The following is a 21,184-nucleotide window of genomic DNA, read 5'->3' on the forward strand; positions in this document are numbered from 1 at the left end:
CTGAATATGACTCATTTAGGAGTCATATACTGCATATGTTGCCTAAGGAAGGAAAAGAACAAAAAGGAAAGGAAAGGCAGGGACGTTAACCAATGTAGCGGGACTGGTATGTTGCCTGAAGTTGGCAGTATATGGATGTATGCTGTATATACTTTATTTGCATTACATAGATGGATACACTAGCAGGTACTGCATATGACTCCTAAAATAGTCATATACAGTAACTCTGTGTAGCATATACAGTAACTCTTGTTGAGAACTCTCCCCAGCTTTCTCGACGCACACACGTTGTCATCGTTGTAATGTAGGTGACAAAACTGTAAACTTCCCGTCTGGCACATCCCTCGGAATAGTTTAAAACATTTTGCGCACCCAGTTTTTCTTTCTTTCTTTCTTTCTTTCTTTCTTTCTTTCTTTCTTTCTTTCTTTCTTTCTTTCTTTCTTTCTTTCTTTCTTTCTTTCTTTCTTTGCGTTTACAATGCGGCCACCCCTTTAGCTCCCGAGCGTTTCGGCGAGCGACACTTGGCAAACTTCCCCCGGTTCAACGACCCCGGAACTTTTCGTTTGCTCGTGTTTCTTTGCCCTTCTGCCGTATTTATTTTTCTCGACAACCTTAAAGCGGGTCTTCGCTTTCAGTGACAGGTTTCTGTATTCCGAGCCCGAGACATCCCTCGCTCGTTGCGAGCGCTGTTTCGGTTTTCTTATGTCCCTCGTCCATGGAACCTACCCGCTCAAGAGGTGGGAAACGCAAACAAACAAACAAACAAACAAACAAACAAACAAACAAACAAACAAACAAACAAACAAACAAACAAACAAACAAACAAATAAATAAATAAATAAATAAATAAATAAATAAATAAATAAATAAATAAACAAACAAGCAAGCAAGCAAGCAAACAAACAAACAAACAAACAAACGAACAAACAAACAAACGGATAGACAGACAGAGGGACCGACAAAAAATAAATATATACATAAAAAGAAAAATGCGAAAGAAACAACTGATTAATCACAATATCTGGTGTGTAACACGTGCCAAAACCACGAGATGACCATGAGGCGTGCCGTAATACAGGATTCCGGAAATTTCGACCATTGGGTATTTTCTAAAGCGCTCCGACATCGCACTGTACAAGGGCATTTTCATCGCTTCGCCTCCGTAGAAATGCTATCGCTGCCGCCGCTGCCGCTGCGATCGAATTCATGACCTTTGGGTCAGCAGCCGAACACAGTTAATTATACCACCGTATACCATTGACGCGGACGTGATAACAGATTGATTGATTGATATGTAGGGTTTAACGTCCCAAAACCACTATATGATTATGAGAGACGCCGTAGTGGAGGGCTCCGGAAATTTAGACCACCTGGGGTTCTTTAACGTGCACCCAAATCTGAGCACACGGGCCTACAACATTTCCGCCTCCATCGGAAATGCAGCCGCCGCAGCCGGGATTCGAACGCGCGCCCTGCGGGTCAGCAGCCGAGTACCTTAGCCACTAGACCACCGCGGCGGGGCTACGTGATAACAGATTGTGCGGCAATTACTGGGACCACGAGGAAGTAGACGTAAAACTCAATCGCGTATGCGCCTATGTGGTGGCGCGTTGTAGTCTTTATTGATTTATTTTGTTTTGTTTGTTTGTCAAGTACTGGCGTGGCTCTGCGGTATATTACTGGGGCTGGCACGCAGGGGACCCGGGTTTGAAACCAGACGTGTCCTGGATGTTTTGTTTACCAAGTTTTTGTTTGTGATTTCGTGTGATAGTGGTAACAAACACCGGCGGCGGCGGACAACTACGGCGCACGCTACCCTTGTTGTGACTTCCTGGCAGCTGTGACTTCCTAGCAGCAAATAAAACGAAGCGATCCCCCTACCAGATATTGTGCGCCACGCTGGCCTTTGCTTATGGTGCTCGGCTGCTGACTCGTAGGTCGCGGGATCGAATCCCGGCCGTACGGCGGTCCTGTTTCGATGAAGGCGACATTCGAAAGGCTATAGTGTACAGCAGCGGCCACGTCTGCGTAGAGCACGCGAGCAGTCAGTTCTTGCTCCGCGGCGCGAAACCCCGAGACAGTTTCGGGCTATGAAGTGGTGTATCGGGAGCATTCGTGTCCTATAGTTGTGAGGCTGACTACATAAGAGCCCGGTACTGCCTCAAGGTTTCGCCTTACAGAGCAAAAACCGGCTGCTTGCGTGCTCTACACAGATGTGGATGCGGCTGTACTTTGGTTCAGGTATACAAGTTTACGAACATCAGATGGTCGAAATTTTCGGGGCCGGTGGAGTTTGTCATAATCATATCGTGGTTTTGGGACGTAAAACTCCAGCAATAATTTGGATTTTCGTTAACCAAACGTACTATTGAAAAAAAAAGCTTCTCTCCCCCTTTTTTTCCATATCTGTAGTTCCTTATCTCTCTAGTGCTACAGGTGCGCCTCTGAGACACGTCGACCTCCGACGTTCCCACGGTCTTCTTTTCCGCCCTTATCGGTCTTCCAGACAGACAGCCATCGTGTTCGATATATTTCAAGTACACCGTTTCAGATAACAACCCCGCAAAGGTAGTGCCTTGTCCAAAAAGAAAAAAGAATTAAGAGCCGCCTCCCGAGGAACGATAACCATATATACCCAAGTATAGTAGGTCGTGAAAACTTCATTCCCACGGTTTTACTGAAACGAAAGATAAGCTTTTGTTGACGTATCACAGATAACAGTGATTGAACCATCGATAACATCCGCTGGATCCCGTTCGTGTTACGGTTACGAGTACTCCAAGATCTGGGTTACAGAACGCCGCGCACTGCATGCTATTATCTGAGCCCGGCAAGAATGAACTTGTAGGAGAGAAACACTCGAACGATCGACAGCCTCTACGTTCGCGCGTTATAGGTCTTCGCAGTTGTGTTCATCACTCGCTGTTTTATTTTAGGGGCGAAGCTCCTTAGGGCGTGGGCTGTGCGTCCCCTGTAGCCTGTATGTAGCCACCTCTAGTTTAGTTCTTGCAGTGTTCACTCGATGGCGGTACCGTCCCCTGTATGTAGCCACCTCTAGTTTAGTTCTCGCAGTGTTCACTAGATGGCGGTACCGTCTCCTGTATGTAGCCACCTCTCGTTTAGTTCTTGTAGTGTTTACTAGATGGTGGTACTTGTAACTGATGATGAAAAGATGCAAGATGTTATAAACTAGAAAGCGGTACTTGTAGTTGATGAAAGACGCGAGATCTTATAAAATAGGAATGATGTCACATATGGCGCGTGTCATTGGTTGAAGGCAATCGTTCGATCTAGTGCGGCGACGTACGCTAGGGGGAGCGATGTAATAAAATCGAGTGGGCAAAATGTACGGAGGATTCATGGTTTACCAGGTTTACCTCCGGAGCTTCGCCCACTCATCATCATTCACTTCGTGGTTATGGCGGAATTTTTTTTAATCTATCCTTCGTTTTCTTTTTTTTTTCAATGCCCGTTATATTCGGTTTGTCTCAATATGTGGAGTGGCTCGAGATGTCGTACCTCCGCTGTCTATAACGGGACCACTGACGTTTTGCGGTGAGGGAACGTCAACGTGCATGTTGCGGCGCCAATCGAAAAAGGTGTCAAAGGGCAGCTCTGTATTCCAGGACGTAATTTGATTGGGGAACGATAACCCCTAGATTTATCGTCAACCTACCTCTATGACCTGTCTTTAGACAGATGGTGGAGATAGATGGTTGGGATACAAACGAACATACATACATACATACATACGTACGTACGTACATACATACATACATACATACATACATACATACATACATGCATGCATGCATACATACATACATACATACATACATACATACATACATACATACATGAATGCATGCATGCATACATACATGCACACATACATACATACATACATACATGCATGCATACATACATACATACATACATACATACATACATACATACATACATACATACATACATACATACATACATACATACATACATACATGCATGCATGCATGCATACATACATACATACATACATACATACATACATACATACATACATACATACATACATACATACATACATACATACATACATACATACATACATACATACATACATACATACATACATACATACATACATACATACATACACACACGAGTCGCGTTGAACGAAAACACATGGGTGTACACAAGCACTACATGAAAGAGGCCAATATTTGGAAAGTAGTCGTACACTTTGTTAAATGTTAATGGAAAAAGTGATAGCCTCAGGAGATTAGGTGTTGAATGGTCATTGCTCTCTCTTTGTGTATCTGAGTGTGGTCGAAAGTTAGCCGAAAAAGTTGTTACTGGATTCGTCTGGCGCTACCGTTCTGACGACTCGTGCAAGCTTGAATTTCTTTTAGCAGCGAAGCTGGTCGAGGTATCTATCGGTAACTTGGGCAGCCTAGCTTCCCTCGTCCCTCACCCTTTCGATGAATAAAGTTGTCGCTCACTCACTCCATCGTGCAAAACTCCGCAGGTGGGTGGGGAGCCTCAGGAGGTGGGCAAGCCCCGCTACCGAGTACAGCGGGGGCGAGTGCTGAATGAAAACTCTGCTCTTCTCGGCGGAGCACGGGATACACGTGAAAGAGGGGAAGGGAGGTACGTGAAAAGAGAGCGGAAGATATAGAAAGAAACAGACACGAAAAAGAGATAGAGAAAACGGAGAGCAAGGCGGAAGGAGAAAGAAAGAAGCCCAGAGAGAGAGAGAGAGAGAGAGTTAGGAGGAATACGGAAGTGAAAGAAAGGAAGTGAAGGAGAAACAATTTAAGAGCGACAATAGAGCAAGTAATGGAGAATGGAAGAAATAGAAAGGAAGAGATGCAAGAAGAGATACAAGAAACGGAGAGAAAAAGAAAATGAAAAGAGGGAAGAACAAGGAGGGGAGTAACAGGAAAAGCCAGCTAGCTCCGTTCGTCTTTCAGGCTTGGCACCACCAGTGTGACGCTGCTATACGCTTTTCAGCATCACCCCTTCACGGTCCTTCTGCATCAGCCAGCTACGCCACCCGGAGTCCTCCACTACGGCGTCTCTCAATCAATCAATCAATCAATCAATCAATCAATCAATCAATCAATCAATCAATCAATCAATCAATCGATCAATCAATCAATCAATCAATCAATCAACCAGCTACGCCACGGGCCACTCGCGCAGCTGCCATAAGTATTACATGCTTGGAGTTAAATCTTGAGCGACGTGTGCACTAGATCACGAACATGCGTGCCCCTTCGCCATCGAACAGGAACGTCGTTCACGACACGTCGCGCGCATCGATATACTCGCCCGAATGCGTTCTTTTCGCGTATTGATCGCTTGGCTTGGCGGCGTATACGGCGCACGCAATCAGATCGCGCCCGGGCACGGAAATAACGTCGTTCATTGATTATTATTTCGTATTTCTGACCAGCTGTACCGAACAAGGCGGCGAACGCGTTGGTCAACAGGTCCCTGTGTGGTTGATTCTGTCGTCGCGTGCGCAGTGCCGGTCATGAAATTTGTTCTCCGCGATCGTTTTCCAATCACGGGCAGCTCCGTCGAAATGCGCCGTAAGCGCGGCGCTTGCCTTTTTTTTTTTCGAATGAAGTCGTACTCTGTGTCATAAATTGATTTGAGAAACGTTCTTCCGCGAGCTTCTCGCGTGCTGGCATCGTTTTGAATCGTCAGTACCTTTTGTGACGTGTCCTGTAAGAAGGTCACGTTTCATGAAAACTTACGTGACGTCATCATACGACGCCATATTAAGTAGGAAGTACGAGAGCGAAATCATATGTGAACAACGTTACTTTCGTTGCATTCGGTTTCCTGCCCGAAATCTGGTTGCGTGGTTTTTTCACTGCCTCCGAGATTGGAGGCATTGGGAGCTTACAGCATATCACTTGGTTTTAAGGCAATCCGGGATCAGCATACCTGCGGCAATGTCACGATGATGTCGTGTGATCACATGACATCGTCACGGCATTGACGCAGGTGTGCCCCAATGATGACGCCTTGTCGTGCGTCATCGAATGACGTTGTCGCAGGTGCACCGATTCTAGATGTGCCAATGGCATTGTCGCAGGTGCGTCAGTCCCGGGTGCCCTTAAAAACCAAGTTATCTGCTGAAAGATTTCGATGCTTCTAATCTCAAAGGCAGCGGAGAACCAAGCAATGAGATCTCGGGCAGTCCGTCCGTTGGTCCGTCCATCTAGTGAACACTCCAAGTACCGTCATCTCACATGTTTTCATTATATATTTATCATATACAAGTACCGCTATTCAGCGGGAATTCCAAGGACTAAACGAGAGGTGGCTACCTACTAACGAGAGGTGGTCTCCTTCAAGAAGATGTCTTCATTTTTTTAACGAAGTCATACTCGATAATTGAAATCGATTATTGAGACACTGTGTCAAAATGTTCATGCGTGTCGCCCCTCTTTTCAAACCAGTAGCAGCTTTTGAGAAGTGCTGAGTAAGAAGGACATGTTTCAATTACGCTATCGCGCAGATTTATTAAAAAAGAAAAAAAAAGGATTTGCGGTGAATGGGAACCCGGGCTTCATGTGTGGCAAGCAAGTACTCTACCGCAATTGCAAAACCAGTGCTTGAATCGCTTAAAAAAAAAAAACCGCTATGGAAGCGTCCTATGGCCAGGCAACGCGTTAGCAGATGTAATGTTGCCTGGCTCAAGAGTATAGGACCGCAACAGTCGTCACACCCCGTGAATTGCGTAACAAGCGAGTCTTTAAAAACTCTCCACCCCACTGGAAGGGCTCAGCCATAATTTTTTTATCTTTACCATCGTCAACACAAGCAACAGTGAAGTTCGGAGTTGCGCAGGTGCGGATGCTGCCTCGGAAACGCGTATACCGAGTGCTTCGCTAGTTCGTAAAGCGGGATGATTTATAGCGCACCGGGCACATCGCTACTGCTCTTTCGGTAGGCGCAGTAAGATTTTACAGCGGGCTCTGTGAGGGCCGCTCCACCGGATTACGCTGCTGCGCGTTCCGTATACATGCATAGCGTGTCTTTTCTTCTTTGTCCTTTCAATATTGTTTCTACGCGCTTTGCCCGGGAAAGAAAATTTCGTTTTCCTCAATTAAGCTGTACGTAAATATTGGCGGAAGAATCGAATTGAATACAGAAAGTAATGACGATGAAGCGTGTTATGCGAGCAGCTTTACGGGGAAAAAAAAGTAAAAGTATGGGCATACCAGAAATGGGAAACTGATTGCCTCGTCTAAGAGAGAATTCGTGTGTAAAGAAAAAACAAACAAACAAACGCGGTGACGAAAGAATGATGGGAGTCCGAAGCGGCGCGCGAGAAGTAATCGACTGTGAAATGCGTCAGCGTTGACCCAAGTTGCGCGTCGGAAGAGCAGCTGGAATGATAAGAGGTGGCGTTGTTGCGCGAAACTGAAGCAGCACTCGAGGGTGGTGCGTTGGTTTCTAGTGCGTGAAGAACCTCGCCGCGAGGTCGGAAGGGCGGGGTCCTTGACGTTTTTATTTTGGCATTAGCTGAGTATCGCCTGACAGAAGCTGTTATACTCCTATGCGCATTCGTCAGGCATGTGCGTGCTTCTAAATGTGAGTCAAATTCCCCGCCGCGGGGGTCTAGTGGCTAAGGTGCTGACCCGCATGTCGCGGGATCGAATCCCGGCTGCGGCGGCTGCATTTCCGATGGAGGTGGAAATGTTGTGGGCCCGTGTGCTCAGATTTGGGTGCACGCTAAAGAACCCCAGGGGGTCGAAATTTCCGGAGCCCTCCGCTACGGCGTCTCTCATAACCATATGGTGGTTTTGGGTCGTGAAACCCCACATATCAATCAATTAAATGTGAGTCAAATAAGAGAGCCACCAAACTATTCAGTCAAACATGCACATAACATTCACTGCACTATGTGCATATACAGGGTGTCCCATGTTATTTTAGCAAGAGTTTAAAAACATGACGGAACACGTATTCACGACGCGACCGAATGCATGTTGCTCGCGTTTGCCCGGAGTTAGTCAGATTATTTTTGTGTTCTCAAATATTGTTTAATTAGATAAGTTTAATGAACTAACTTTTCAAGAAACGAAGATAGATAAAAATTTTATGAGAAAGTTGTAGATCGGTTTGCAAGACGTCCGATTGGACAGTTTTTGAACTTTATATCTGTTAGGTATTAGTGTTTTTATGCTAATTACAAATACCCGTGAAATACAAAAAATACCACGTGACAAACGCCTCGTGCGCAGTGCAGTGCGCGCAATGATTCTAGTGCTCCCTAACGTTCCGCGTACGAACGACCATAACATTTGACCCATTGTGCTATCTCGGCAGGGCCGCAACGATGGTGGTGGCTTTACGATGAACACGTTCTGCTATCGGCCACGAAAAGGATAACCGCTGTGACTGTTTATCGCTGTCATGAACTGCTGTTAGGGAAGCGTGTCGTTCGTACGCGGAACGTTAGGGAGCACTAGAATCATCGTGCGCACTGACGCGCGAGCGGGTTTGTCGCGTGGTATTTTTCTTGTATTTCGCGGCCATTTGCAATTAGCAGAAACACACTAATACCTAACAGATATAAAGTTCAAAACTTTTTAATCGGGCGTTTTGCAAACTGATCTACAACTTTCTCATTGAATTTTTTATCTATCTTCATTTCTTGAAAAGTTAGTTAATTAAGCATGTCTAATTAAACAATATTTGAGAACACAAAAAATAGTCTAACTCCAGGCAACGGTCGCGTCATAATTACGTGTTCCGGCATATTTTTAAACTCTGGCTAAAGTTACGTGCGACATCACGTATATACACTGCTAATCTTCTCAATTTCACGTATCTTTGTATGTATATTGTACATTACTACCATGGTGTCGGGATAGTCGGCTCAACCGTAGCCTCCTTCTTATATTTTTTTGCCAAACATACATAACCAAAAACATTCACTCCAAGTAAAACAATACAGGTAGACTCGATAGCAACATTTCATGAAAGCAAACGCAACATAAACGCACTTCATAATAACAAACGCATCATACAATCACTTCAAGAATGTATACCTGTATGCATTAAATTTGAAACTTCGAATTGCAGCACAAACCGAAAAGAATCATCATCATCATCATCATCATCAACAACAACAGCAACAAAAACAGCAGCAGCAGCAGCAGCAGCAGCAACAACAACAACAACAACAACAACAACAACAACAACAACAACAACAACAACAACAACAACAACAACAACAACAACAACAACAACAACACACATGTGTGTGTGGTGTACAAAAGTTTGTGAGGTGTATTCTATGTATAAGTTAGCGTAGAATGTAATGAAACGTTTTTTTTTAGAAATCGTTTGAAGCGTGGTGCATAAAAGTCTGTGGGATGCTCATCTCTTACTCCTTCGATCTGACCTGTCATTGTTTACATGAGTGCGTTTAACTGTTTGCTGCGCGGTCTCTGTCATACGCAACTAATTTAAAGGACCCCTGAGGTATACACTCCGAGTTCGGAGACGAGAAACTGCCAGCTCATTTTGCTTTCCTCGCCTTCACTATCGCTCCTATACAGGCGGTGGTATATCCGCCGCTGTGGTGTAGTGGCTGCGGTGGTCAGCTGTTGGCCCGAAACTCGCGGATTAGATTCCGGCAGTGGCGGTCGGCTTTCGATGAAGGCGATTGTAAGATGTAAGTGCACGTTAAACAACACTACATGCATGGTCGAAATGTCCGGATCCCTGAACTACGGCTGCCTTCTTTACAGTATCGTGGTTTCGGGACGTTGAAACACAGGTATTATTTTGTTATATGCTCTGTCTACTCCTCCGTAATTATTTCTTCCGAAAACGTGTCGGAAATGTCAGCGCTAAATGTTTAGCCTACGTGGATTTTTATTTGATTTGGTTTCATTTGTGATTTCATTTATTTTCTTTACACATCATCATCATCATCATCATCATCATCATCATCCTGACTACGTCCACTGCAGGACAAAGGCCTCTATCATGTTCCGCCAGTTAACCCGGTCTTGTGCTTGCTGCTGCCAATTTATACCCGCAAACTTTTTAATCTCATCTGCCCACCTAACCTTCTGTCTCCCCCTAACCCGCTTGCTTTCTCTGGGAATCCAGTTAGTTACCCTTAACGACCTGCGGTTATCCTGTCTACGCGCTACATGCCCGGCCCATGTCCATTTCTTCTTGATTTCAGCTATGATATCCTTAACCCCCCTTTGTTCCCTAATCCACTCTGCTTTCTTCTTGTCTCTTAAGGTTACACCTACCATTTTTCTTTCCATTGCTCGCTTGCTCGCTTTACATATAACAGAAAAAAACGGAATAAAAGGGAAAAAAAGGGTACATAGCCCGACGAATGCCTTTGCTCCGAAATACGGTCTGGTACAAAAAGAGAAACATGTCATACACAACTTAAACGCACACAAAGAACGTCGTTTTATACAAATACAATTGGCAACTTCTGATCGTATATGGGGACATCGCAAATATTTTGCGCTTTTCCACTACATGCCGTTGTTTCCTTTTGCGCGTTCGAAAGCGTACAAGTCGAAGGGAAATCTGTTGATTGCGCACCTTATATAGTGACGCCCGACAGAGTAGAACGGCCTTGCGCCTGCGCGACAATGTTGGGAAGAGGAACACTTGTGAGTGATGATATCCCTCGTAATGGACCAATGAAGAGCGTATTTTCTCTTGACGTCAATTGCACAGACTGCTGACGTAACGAATCGTACCGAGAAGAGGGGAAAAGCCAGGAAGGAATGACGCGTTTGTTCTTTGTTTTTTTTCCCCCACAAGTTCCTATAGGGGCGTTTTAACGCACGTACCTGAAAAATGACGGGCCATCGTGATCATCAAGACGACCAATCAGAAACAGCGCTGGTGTAAGGAATGTGCGCGTAAGTCCGCCATATGTGTGGACACCACCGCTAGCCCTTTGTCCTTCGCTGGTCATCGTGCGCTTCTTGTTCATAGATAGCAGACAATTAACCTGTGGGATTTTGTGAACGAAAACACTATGGTGGCTCTCAAAGAGAAGCCAAGTCTGATGTACGAGAATTTCGCAGGATTTACAGGGTTTTACGGGATTTCCGCAGAAACGTTATATTTGCCTGAGGTGTCACATTTTTCCCCCAGCAAGTTTCGCACGAAGCGGTATACAGTGGTTCAATGCAGTAATAACTATAAACTTTGTAAAGCAACAACAACAGCTTTTGTTGAGATCCTGTAGTATATTTCCTGTTCGTTATTGTCGTGTATGATAGTTTGTACATACTTATTCACTAGTGTTCTCTTTCTTCCCAGTTTAAGCCCCGAGAATGTTGCTTAGATGGTATCAAAACAACTGCTTGGGAAATCCGAGCTTGAATCCCACAGAATCGATTGCGGTAATAAGTAAGTAGAAGAAAAAAAAAACGCTACAAGTAACTCTTGAGACATAGAAAGACGGAGAACCCTTCGTTGAAAAGTGGAGAGCTTAGCCGGCGTGTAGAAATGGCTGACGTGCTACTCTCTTGGGAGGGCAGGGAACGCAACGCGGTCGCCCTGCAGCATTGCTTTTGATACATCCTCGTTCATTCATAAGTCAATTCGCTCTTCATGGGTCTCTCGAGCGTTCGCGGATGCCATGATGGAAAGATGAGCCTATACGCGGTCATCGTTCCCGTATCGACTTACGGCCTGTCAGCGAACGAGCAGCGCGCTGTCGCCGTTGCCCCATTCATAGCTTATTTCTATCCTGTCATATAGTATCTTTCTATCCTGCGCTCCTTCTCATGTTTCTCCGTCTTGTGTTCTGCGCAGCTCTTGAGCCGGCAGGCGGTTGTTTACAACTTCGCGGCGAGACTGTTTACCTCGCCGGTCACTGCACCGAGCTGCCTCTTGCCAAGACTGCCGTTCCAGTCGCCGCCGTATAAGTTTTGTCCGTCGCAACGGTGGAGTGGTTGCGGTGCTGGGCCGCTGAATCGAAGGTCGCCGGTTCGACTTCGGTCGCGGCAGTTGTACTTAGGTGGAGGGGAAATTCTAGAGGCGCGCGTGATACGCAATGCCAGTGCCCGTTCGAAAAATAACTGATGGTTGTAATTTCTAGAGCCGTTCACCACGGCCTGCCTCACAGCTACGCCAATGAAGCCAAGCAGACAACCAAGCCAAGGAACGCGTAAGAGATGTTATTTGCACAAATTGTGGTATGTATGAGAAGAAATTAACGTGCACGAAAGGATAGCTTGCCGCCGGCAGGGGCCGGACCTGCAACTTTAGAATAAAGCGTCCGACGCTCGACCAGTTTAGCTACGGTGGTATAGTCATTCCCTGGCGCGACTAGTTAGATTTTCGTATGCTTTAGTTTCACTTTCAATTTTATCACAATTACTACTATTGACATCCCCCATAACTTGTTTGGATTGATTGCCTGTTAGTTCTCAATAATCTTGTGTGTCTACCGAAGAAAATATGAGCCCTTGAAAACTTCTCCTTGCGTTTAGTGGTTATCATGTCATGGTCTTAGCCCGCGAAACCCCAGATATTGTATTTAACATAGAGTTGCAAGAGTCTATTTGCACCTCGGCAACTAATGGTCACGTGACTAAGGCATAAACGTCACGCATGACGTCATTGGTGGAGCGTCATGTCGCTGCCGTTGCTGGCTGGGGCAGTATAGTGATACTGGCAAAATGTTAAAAAAACCGCCAAGCGTCACTGCGCGTACGTTACTTGCCCCTCACCGAGATCGGCCGAACACTGACCACTGGCAGAATAGCACTGCGTCTGCAATGTCAGCCAGGAACACTGCCTTTCATTCGAGTTGTTACGGAGCTTGCGTGACGTCACACGGAGCGTTCGGGTCACATGACATGCATGCGTGACAGTTACTACACTAGACAAAATGATTGATTGATATGTGTGGTTTAACGTCCCAAAACCACTACATGATTATGAGAGACGCCGTAGTGGAGGGCTCCGGAAATTTAGACCACCTGGGGTTCTTTAACGTGCACCCAAATCTGAGCACACGGGCCTACAACATTTCCGCCTCCATCGGAAATGCAGCCGCCGCAGCCGGGATTCGATCTCGCCACCTGCGGGTCAGCAGCCGAGTACCTTAGCCACTAGACCACCGCGACGGGGCATATATAATTGACGAAATCGTGTTCCTAGTCCTACGGGTATGCCTCCGGCTGTTCTAACGTCAAGTAAGACACAATAATCAATGACTTGCTTTGATTGCAAAGGTGGGCGCGATCTTATACACCCGCAGTCACTGACCTCACGGGGAAGGGAGCCGGGTACAGGGGGTCGTCGTAGGTCAAGTCAAGCTGGCTTCTTTGTCTTGGCTATTCCTAGAGGTTCGCGTAGGGGGTACCCAGCAGTGTCAGGACACCTATAGAGTAAACAGGACACCAAGCGAAGACACGCTTCGACGGTGATGCCAGCGACCACGTAAAAAAAATTAAGAAAAAGAAATGCTCCAACGAAGTGACCGTATAGTCTTCCTGTTTACGACTAGCTCACTCGTGGTGTTTGTAAGCAAAAGACCCAAAAAAAAAACATGAAAACGCGAAGGAGCGCGCATGAATGAATAAAACTGGCCCCGTATCTGCATATTGCACTGCAAATGTTGTCGAAAGATGATAGTCCTGCGTGAGGAGAGAGTGAACAAAACATTTATTCGATGTTCTGCTCAAGAAGATCGGTGAATGGTATTCTGCAGGCGCTGCGTTAGAGTGTCTCGAGCGTGCATGCAGCGGAGGCGAACGAGCGCATCAAGTCACGTCACACGTGAGACATGAGCGCCATCCGGCAGTTTTTTTTTTCTCAAAAACAAAGCGCGTGGCTCTGAGACGGGTGTGCGCGCCCGCCTCAGAGGTGATAAGGTGTAGAACGCAAGGCGACGGGTAGGTGCCACCACCGTCTCGTTTTAGCAAAGCGTTGGAAAACACTCGCCTTTCCGCGCGAGCGTTGGATGGTCGGCGCAGCGTGATAAGCGCTATACACGGTCCTTAATATTACTTATGTATGCCTTTTCTAGTACAAGGTGCACATGCAGAATATATACGTGTTGTTATATGGTGCTGCGGACACGCGCAATAATTGCCTTTTAATCGACAATTGCGCAAGTATGAACGCCGAATCTTGAGCAACATAGGTGGGCGCTGCGGATGGGGTCGGCCGTTTGAAATACCCGATGCTGTTAAAAGTGGACAGAGAGACAAATGTACAGACAGAGAGACGAAAATCTTTACGTCGAATGTCTCCAAGAAAGACTATCGTCTTTAAAAAAGGGGGGATGTGCGTAGTGCCTAAGTTGTCAAGTACGTGCACGCGTCTTAAATCTGCGTGCGCGCGTGCGCGCTTTCATGTTGGTGCACCAACTCGAATGCGCGAACTTTACGGACACGTGCTCGTAAACAAAGAGCACCGAGCGGCCGCCTTTGCTGTCGAAATTCGCGTTGGAGATCGCCGACGATCGGCTCCTATACGCGGGAACAAGCTGGTGGAAGCCGAAGGCGGCTCGAAATTACCGCGGCTGCTGGAGCATTGCGACAGGGCGTTAACTGGCACCCAGGCTCTCAACGTTTTACGATCCCTTCTCTCGAAGCTCCCAACAGTGTCGTTGTTTTTCTTTCGTTCATTCGCTTTTCTTTCTCTCTCTGTTTGTTCTTTTTTGGTTCATGAATACGAGATGTGCACAACACTTGCTTGGTGATTAATTGAAGAATTACTCGAATGGCTTTTCTTATTTTTTTGTCTTTGACATCCTGCCACTGTGAGACAAAAACAAGTTTCGAGAAAAAAGAAAGTCAATAAAAAATTGCTTGATTGCGTACGAACTTAGCGTAGCTCTCGTAGTGTATAGTAGTTCCAAGCCTGCAACCTCTTAAGTGGGACAGCACTGCGTAAGTGTGATGTATTTGCTTTGTGCCGAAAAAAAAAACAAAAAAAAACATTTGAACGCGCTTACTGGTCGGCGTTGACAAAACCCGCGGGTAGCAATAAATCTGTTGAAAGGAACCCGTAAAAACAGGGACATTTTTCGTAATTTTTTTTTCTTTCTTTCTCGCTCGTCTTCTATGCAGGTGCTGACGTCAGGTGTTCGCCGCCAGCATATACACGCGAAAGTGGCGTCCGGTCGGGGAGTCGACCAGCGTCCGTGGTCGGCCTCGGTCTCTGGATTAGGTCGGTGAGTGTCGCATGCGAGCTTTGTTGTTTACGTGAGGCACAAACATATGTGGGGCACCGAAAGTAGGATTAGGTCAGTGAGTGTCGCATGCGAGCTTTGTTGTTTACGTGAGGCACAAACATATGCGGGGCACCGAAAGTTGGATTAGGTCGGTGAGTGTCGCATGCGAGCTTTGTTGTTTACGTGAGGCACAAACATATGCGGGGCACCGAAAGTTGGATTAGGTCGGTGAGTGTCGCATGCGAGCTTTGTTGTTTACGTGAGGCACAAACATATGCGGGGCACCGAAAGTTGGATTAGGTCGGTGAGTGTCGCATGCGAGCTTTGTTGTTTACACGTGAGGCACAAACATATGTGGGGCACCGAAAGTTGGATTAGGTCGGTGAGTGTCGCATGCGAGCTTTGTGGTTTACGTGAGGCACAAACATATGTGGGACACCGAAAGTTGGATTAGGTCGGTGAGTGTCGCATGCGAGCTTTGTTGTTTACGTGAGGCACAAACATATGTGGGGCACCGAAAGTCTAGCAGTATAAACTTATATCAATCATAATCGTGACGGAACGATATAAAGTACCTGCTATAGCACAAACCTTTTATGCTATTCGACAACTTCAAAGACGTTGTTGGAGTTTAGAACATCGCTTCGTTCACGCGTCATGATTTACTTGGAGTAGATTCGTGGAATTTTACGCCTTGCTCCTACTGAATGGTATATACGTGTTACGTTGTACGATAAGCCTAGTAAAAATATTCGTGGTGAGTTCAATATCCAGTTTCTTCTCGCTACTCTTCAATATGTAAAAGTCGTTTCAGAAATTCTGCCGCATGGTGCCGCGATCAAGCGGCGTCCCTTAGGTGTGACACAGTTCTTTATGACAGGGGTCTCACACGGCCCTCTCACTTTCGGACTGCGGCCTGCACTTGACTGTATTCGCCCTACATTAATTTTTTTCTAAATATAAGTATGCAAATGAGCTTGGAAGGGATGACCGGTCTAAAGCATCGTTTTCGAGAGGCGCCCCGCGTGGGGTCACTATGTGTTGAGACGTAAGTGTGAAAAAAAAACTATGTTTCGGAATCGGCATCTATAGTCATCTTGGAGATCAGTATATCCGCAGAGTTTCCTGAAATTAACTAGAGGGTGACCCTGGCGCTGCGATCGTTCAGTGACCGTGGGAATGATGGGTTGTACAAGGATTTGTCTAGTCTTCGTGCTTGCGGGCCTCGAACGCACATCTGTCTTTTTTTTACTGCTGCGTTTTGGTTTTGTATCCAATTAATGAACGGACGGTTATGAACTTCGTGATCAGATTTGAAATACCGAGTCCAAAAGTTTAAAGTGGTGAAGAGCAAATGCTGAGCATTTGTAGATTTCTGTTTCGTGGCAAAAAAGCAGCTTCAAGTGATGCGAAGCCAGACGCATACAAAAGCACGGAGATTAAGACAAATCCGTCTACTACCCATCATTTTCAGGATCGCTGAAGCGCCGTGCGTTGCAGCTCCCATAGGCACTATAGCGCCAGGGTTCCCTCTAGCGTACTTGTAGGAAACTTTATTGGTACATCGACATGTTGTTTGAAATCCTTCCCGGCTGTCGGTGACGTTGCGAGGGTTAGCGAAGCCGATCGCGTTCGCGAATGGCGACGTCGTGCCTGTAGCACCGATGGGGCGCCAGCCGGGAAAGCCGAACGCAAGTGTCGGCAGTGGAAGACCAGCGACACCGACGAGGTGCGAGTCAAGATTACCGATCGCGTTTGACGGCGCGCGGGTAAAACACGGACAACACGCGAGCCGAGGAAGCCGAGCGCAAGCGTCTTCAGCGCGTCCCGCCTCCCGCGTCTTTGCGTTTCGAAGAAACGTTTACTCGAGTAAACGCTACACCGAGTTTCGCTTCAAACCGTTCTTCCAGCACCCGCGTCAACGCCCGTTTCAACCGGGTCAACGCCGTGCGCACCACTGCTGCTCCGCATCCCATCAGGGTATAATCCGGGGAGATGGTTCGTTGTCTTTAGGGGCGAAGCTCCTTAAGCCGCGGGTCGTGCGTCCGCGATATATGTAGTAGTAGTAGTAGTAGTAGTAGTAGTAGTAGTAGTAGTAGTAGTAGTAGTAGTAGTAGTAGTAGTAGTAGTAGTAGTAGTATTGACTGATATGTGGGGTTTAACGTCCCAAAACCACCATATGATTATGAGAGACGCCGTAGTGGAGGGCTCCGGAAATTTTGACCACCTGGGGTTCTTTAACGTGCACCCAAATCTGAGCACACGGGCCTACAACATTTCCGCCTCCATCAGAAATGCAGCCGCCGCAGCCGGGATACGAACCCGCGAAGTAGTAGTAGTAGTAGTAGTAGTATGTAGCCTCCTCTCGTTTAGTCCTTCGAATGTCTGCTGGATGGCGGTACTTCTATAAGATGAATACATGATGAAAAGATGCGAGATGGTGGTACTTGGCGTCTTCACTAGATGGACATAGACACTGCGCCGTGCTCCCAACTGGGTGGCAGAAATTAGGTGCCTTTATCATCTTCTAACCACTACCACCACTGGATGGACGCACGGACGTGTGGACGGACGGACGCACGGATGGACGGAAGCTCGGACGGACTGATGGACGCTTCGTCCCACTCATCGTCATTTACTCCACGGATATGCTGTGACTTTTTTATTTGTTGTCGCCTTGAATTTCTCATTTGTTCCAGTATGTTTGGTCAATCTTTCTCCTGCCTGCAGTATCTTTTAAATTATCTGGTTTCTAACCGTGAGCACTGCACGTACACTATAGCCCATGCATTCAGGCGCCTTTGTATGACCTTGTTAACGTGAAAATGTTCGTATAGGCACCCCGAAGCGTGAAATCCGGCATAAATCCGCCGATCGTTAGTTGCCCGTAGGCATTCACATTCAACGGCGACAAAATTTACGTGATCAAGAGAGGACGTCACGTGGGTTTCGGCGCCCAATTCGAGCACAGGACCAAGTTACTCTATAATGCGTCGTGTATTCAAGTGAGCGTGTAAGAAGCTTAAGTTCGAATGTGCCGAGTCACTAATTCACGTGTTTATGACGCCTAAAAATTGGCGTGGCCTGTTTCGGCAGCCCGTGACCATGTGGCATAAAGTTCATGGCAAGGTAATAACCTTGGGTTGATAGGCCACATGACTACTGATGACGTTATGATTCACTCACTCACTCACTCAGAGTGTCACAAAAATTCCACGAAAAGCCGGCGGCCTTGTGATACACGTGCTTAAAGAACCACATTCGTAGAATCCGTTTCGTATCTTACTAGACATCCTGTAGGAATACGCACATTCGCATCCGTGTTAATGTAGAAACCTAATGGAGAGCTAATCACGTATCATGGTGTGCATTGCATTGGATAGGATTCGCACTAGGATACACTTTTTCATAGGGGATACATGTATATATACCAAAAAAAAAACCTAAACGAGAGAACTTTTTGCCTCGCACGGGCAAGTCCCGGAAAACGCTTTACGCATCCTGGACACAGTCCTTAAGACCAGGAAGAACACCGTGTCCCCATCGACGGCATAGCGATCGGCCGTGCCGCAGCACACTCGATCTCCCTTATCTGAGATGCGTTCCGCATACCTCATGCCACGCACGAGCAACCTTGCCTCTATTTAAGCCCGCGCATTATAACTTTCGCTCTGTACGGCCACGCTTTCCGAATACGCGGCACGGAACGTGCCGCTGCCGAGCACACAGCGTTAATGTGCAATGCCATTCAGCGCACGTCCGTGTAATACCGCGCGCTCACCGCCTTCGTCGCGCTTGTACAGAAGCGATGTATACGGATGCAGCTATGTAGTTGGTGGAACGTGGGACCCGCCGTTGTGCGGCGCGGGGGTCGAGGGGTTATCACTCGTCACGGTCGTCGAACGATGTTCGTCCGTTGACGATCGCCGGCGCTGAGAGCGAGCGACCGCTGGTTCTCGCAGCCGGGTTTCGGAAATGGCGGCGCATCGCGGTCCTCTTGTTTCGGCAGCGCTGTTTCTGGGCACCGCATTTGCGTACGGGCTCGTACACGTATAAGGTGAACGCTTCACTAGCGTTCAAGAGCTGGTACTCGGCTGCTGACCCGCAGGTCGCGGGATCGAATCCCGGCTGCGGCGGCTGCATTTCTAATGGAGGCGGAAATGTTGTAGGCCCGTGTGCTTAGATTTGGGTGCACGTTAAAGAACCCCAGGTGGTCTGAATTTCCGGAGCCCTCCACTACGGCGTCTCTCATAATCATATGGTGGTTTTGGGACGTTAAACCTCAGATATCAATCATCAGCGTTCAAGAGCTCACAGGAGCTGTTTGAAACATGATTCGCAAATTTCTATACCGTGTTTGTAGAAAGCTTGATTAGACGTCATATAACGGACGTTTCATAAGCAGAATGAACGTTCTGGTTTTGCCTCCTCGAGTACTGGCGAGTTTTTCACACTTGGGGTCGATCCTGTACTTAAAATGCCGAATTCTTTATGAATATTGGATTTTTTATCGAGGTCGCGCTCTTCATTTTACGTTGTCACGCTTCATTGTATCTTTCCATTGTCGCATTTTATTGTTTCACGAATGACTCATCATCGCCGAGGAGAGGAGAGGAGGAATAAATGATGAAGAACAGGGAGGTTAGCCAGTTCTCAGACCGGCTGGCTACCCTGTACTGGGGAAGGTGGTAAGGGGGATAAAGGATGAGAGAAAAATGAAGACTTTTGACATTAATGCTGACGCTGACGGTCAGTTTTCGTTTTGGTATACGCATATAAGGCTTTGTACTTCTCAGGAAAAAAAAAATGAAATCGGCGCCTGCCGATCTCCTTCGGGGACCACCCGTGCAGTTGAAATACTGCTTTTTTATTATTCGGGCGTGGTCTCAGAAGGCATATGAATACCCGGGGCAAGCCATTCTAGTTTGAGGAAAAGACGGGAGCGGTCGATAAACCGCGCTCATACCCAACAACTCCGGGATTTTCCGTAGATGCGCGCGTATACGGATCGCAATGAGGAAAAACTAAGTAGAGTCGTGTGTCAGTGGGTAGATCTTCGAGCGGCAGTCTTTTAAGTGTCTGCCGTCGTCGTAAAACAGCTGGTGGGCCGGTATTTTCCTATCGGCCTCCCGTGGCTATAGGAGAGATGAGCAGCGAGAGAAGGAGGCAGTGGGTGTTGTATACAGATCTCGTTTGCGAACTCTGAGAGACCGCTGTAGCATTCGTACATGGCTGGTGCACTGTACGAAGACGAGCATGTTCGAAAATATTGAGGGTTGAGTTTCGCTAACCGGAAAGAAAAAAAAGTGGAAAATAAAACAAGATTAAGAGTGCGAATGTTGTACCAGGGCTTGAAACATTATAGCGATCGCTTTGTAGGTCGCCCTGTATATCAGGCAGAGAGGCAGTGAGAAAATGTGTCGCGGGGCTGTTACCCGATGTAAAGTCGTTTTCGCCTTATGATTTACGTGTGTGTGGCGAGTCATGGCCTCCGAGATGGCGGGCGCACGCCGCGCGTCTGCCATCTCGGAGGACATTGGCGAGTGATCGTCGTTGGCTTAACTGGCGCCGAGAGAAAGATGGCGCTGTGCTCTCGAGGGGGCGTTCAGTGGCGCCGCCTGACGGGAGCGTGTTTGCGTGGACCACGAGAAGGGGAAGCTCTTTCTCTTTGGGGATTTGGCGCGGCCGTTGACGAGTGGATTCTCGTTGGAGGTCCGTGGGTGCTGTGCCGCGGCTCATTCCCGCGGACTCCCTGGTTCGGTCGTACGTCGGCGACGCCGCTCACGCGTTTCGTTATACGTTACGTGCGTGTTATGTTACTGGTGTGTTTTATTGGCATTATATTGGGTTAGTTGGTATGTCATTAGTTAAGAGATTTGGCTGGCGAGCTAGCCATTATGGAAAAGCTGTCAATAGATGTCTATTTGTTCGTTTTTCAAGTGTACGATAGATAGATAGATAGATAGATA

General features: G+C 47.0%; 1 protein-coding gene across 3 annotated transcripts in view; it reads left to right on the plus strand.

Annotated features, from left to right (window-relative positions):
- Positions 1-21,184, plus strand: part of LOC119164969 (uncharacterized) — a 507,466-nt gene that overhangs the window by 116,004 nt on the left and 370,278 nt on the right. Inside the window, exon 2 of one of the 3 annotated variants that reach the window (XM_075873424.1) lies at positions 15,112-15,215. The exons of 1 other annotated variant lie outside the window; for it this stretch is intronic. The gene's annotated coding sequence lies outside the window, so the exon portion shown is untranslated. The remainder of the gene's footprint in view (positions 1-15,111; positions 15,216-21,184) is intronic. One more of the 3 variants, XM_075873425.1, reaches the window with a different exon arrangement.

The sequence above is a fragment of the Rhipicephalus microplus genome, chromosome 9 (genome assembly GCF_043290135.1).
Source record: "Rhipicephalus microplus isolate Deutch F79 chromosome 9, USDA_Rmic, whole genome shotgun sequence".
Lineage (NCBI taxonomy): Eukaryota > Metazoa > Arthropoda > Arachnida > Ixodida > Ixodidae > Rhipicephalus > Rhipicephalus microplus.